Here is a 3,188-nt window from a genome sequence, read left to right on the forward strand (position 1 = left end):
AGTAGGGCTTATTGGGTTGCTTCTACTTTTGACACTGAGTCCCTCGATATGGACACATCTGCATCTCTTCTTGTTCTTCTAAGCCTAGAGAAAGCAGCAGGTTTATGCAAACTTTGCCTTAGTTCTAGGGTTTGTTCAGAACCTCAAGCAGTTCAACAGCTAGTCAGCCAGCTGCTGCAGCTGAGCAGAAAATTAAATGCACATACATACCCTGTTGTCAGTGCTCCATCCATAGAGGGTTGCATAAAGGAAGCCAGGAGGCAAAATAAATTAGATATAATGAGGTTAGTTAGGAGAAGAATTCTGTTTATTTCTATAATTATTTAAGTTTATAAATAGAGAAAATAATTCTTTAATTATTTTATGGTTAGCTTAGGAGAAAATGTAGAGATACAGTCAGTAATATAAGAGGCATATTGAAGAGACTTTTCTTAAGGCTTTTAGTCCAGAAAGTATTAATTAAACATGGAGGCGACTACACTGAGGTGCCCCTAATGCCTTAGCAAGCCTTCGTAAACAAACCAAGACCTATACCTGGAAAGCCTCAAGGTTAAGAAATCAAAACCTAAGGACAACCAATCATAAACAGCCAACTAGGCTTTCCTAAATAAAAGCAACAGCTTAAGCACTGGCCAAATAATTGCCTTACTTTGCTTCCGCCTTCTCTCTGTAACAGTCCTTCCCCTAGCTCTTGTCAGGGAAATGCTCCTAACCATTTCCCATTTGGCACGGCCTGATTCGAATAGATTTTTGGTTCAAATAAACTTAATATGTGTAATTTGCCTCAGTTTATCTCTTAACTATAGCTTCTTATAATAGTGTGTTTGATGTAATTTTTAGGCGATGACACCTAAAATGTAAATCTTTGCTTTTTCTTTTTAACCCAACCTCTGGTAGAGGTGTGTGATATTGTGATGTGAGTCTTCATCCATAGTTCCTGGCACACAGCAACTAAAACTCTTCTAATTTCCTAAGAGCCATTGGAGCATCATTTTTATAATATTTGGTCTTTTGTCCTTAGTTCCTGAAATAGTTCCAGAGTGATAAAGGTGAAAGGAGTGTCTTGTTAATCATAGTGAGCCCTCTAAGCACACCAGTATTTGTTAATTAGGTGATTTTTGGAAAGCCCCTAGATAGCCACAGGGTGGGGGCTGGTTGCCTGGGGAACCAACCCTGTAATTAGATGGTTGGAACTTTTAGCCCCATCACCTGATCTCTGGGGAGGGGAAAAGAGCTGGAGGTTGAGTTAGTCACCTATGGTCAATGATTTAATCAATCATGACTATGTAATGAAGCCTTGATTTAAAAAAAATGGTAACTGAAGGGGTTTGGAGAGCTTCTGGGTTGGTGAACACATGGAGGTGTCTGGAAAGGGTACAAAAACTCTGCACCCTTTTCCATTTTCCATGCCTTGCCCTATGCATCTCTTCCATTTAACTGTTCCAGAGCTGTATCCTTTTACAATACGTCCATAATCTGGTAAGTAAACTGTTTTTTTCTGAGTTCTGTGAACCACTCTAGCAACTTATCAAGCCTGAGAAAGTGGTTGTGGGAACCTCTGGTTTATAGTCAGTCTGTCAGAAGCATGAGTGACAACCTGGACTTGCAATTGGTAAATGAAGTGGGAAAGGTGGGGGTGGGTGGTCTGGTGGGACAGAGCCCTTAACCTGTGGGGTTTGCACTGACCCCAGGTAAATAGTGTCAGAATTGAACTAAATTATAGGACACCGAGTTGGTATCCACAGAGAATTGGGAAAACCCACACATTTGGTGGCTAGAAGTGTTGAAGTGTTGTTGGATATGAGTAAGGTAGTGAGTAGAGGGAGAAACTGTTTTTCCTTTCAAGGTTCAAATGATAAATGAAATGAAGATGAAGGGATGCCTGGGTGGCTCAGTCAGTTAAGCATCGGCCTTCGGCTGAGGTCATAATCCCAGAGTCCTGGGACTGAGCCCGCTGTCAGTGTCGTGGGGCTCCCTGCTCAGTGGGGAGCTTCCTCCTCCCTCTCCCTCTGCTCCTCCCCAGCCCCGCTTGAGCTCTCTCTCAAATAAATAAATAAAATCTTTAAAAAAAAAGAAATGAAGATGAAGAGAAATAGGAATTTATAACATACAAACTAGATAAGCTATTCCCTAAATTTGAGTTGAAATTAAAATCAAAGTATAATTTTATTAGGGCCAGTGATTTCAAGGCAAGTTTGGTTATATTTCCTTTCAGAAAACGTTTCTTCGGGGGTGCCTGGGTGGCTCAGTTGTTAAGCGTCTGCCTTTGGCTCAGGTCATGGTCCCAGGGTCCTGGGATCGAGTCCCACATCAGGCTCCCTGCTCTGCGGGAAGCCTGCTTCTTCCTCTCCCACTCCCCCTGCTTGTGTTCCCTCTCCTGCTGTCTCGGTCTCTGTCAAATAAATAAAAAATCTTTTTTAAAAAAAAGAAAACATTTCTTCATATCACAAGACTAGTTTGACCTTTTTGGACTAAATTTTCTATCTCTACATCTGGAAAGAATGCCCAGATCAGTGCACAGACATCTGGCAATATCTCAGAGTGTGATTATTCTCTTTGACAATGTGTGAACAGCCTTTATACATCTGTTCACTCCACTATAGTATGGATATGCCCAGAGAATAATGGTCTTTTTTATAGTCAATACCATATTAATATTAACTGCTTAATAAATATTTGTTGAAATGTTTGTCAGTGTCATTTAAATTTTTATTATTCATTCATTTTGGATATTCATCGTTACTTAAATAAATTTGTTTAGAAATATCTTCCTGGAAGTTGGAAACAACAGAAAAAATGGAGCAGACTATATTATTTGTTTTAAATATTTTCTGCCTTAATACATCCCTTGTGCAGTGACATCAGGCTTAGCTACCTGACCTGCTTTGGACTATGAAATGTGAGCCAAAGTGATGTAAGTCACATATGAGCTAAAGATTTAAGAGTCTTTACATGGTTCTACCATTGCTCTTTTCCCTCTACCATAAAAACACCATTTTCTGAGAAGGGACCATCCCTTCCACTTATGTCCCTAAATGAAAAAGACACAAAGTAGAGTTGTAGTCAAACTATACTATGGAAACACAATATAAACCTTTGTTGTTTTAAACCATTCAAATATTGACTTTGTTTGTTGCTGCAACATAACCTAGTGAAAGGTAGTTCATACAGGGTGAGATTACTAAAAA

This window comes from Mirounga leonina, unplaced genomic scaffold, assembly GCF_011800145.1.
Source record: "Mirounga leonina isolate KUSES-001 unplaced genomic scaffold, KU_Mleo_1.0 Mir_154, whole genome shotgun sequence".
Classification (NCBI taxonomy): Eukaryota; Metazoa; Chordata; class Mammalia; order Carnivora; family Phocidae; genus Mirounga; species Mirounga leonina.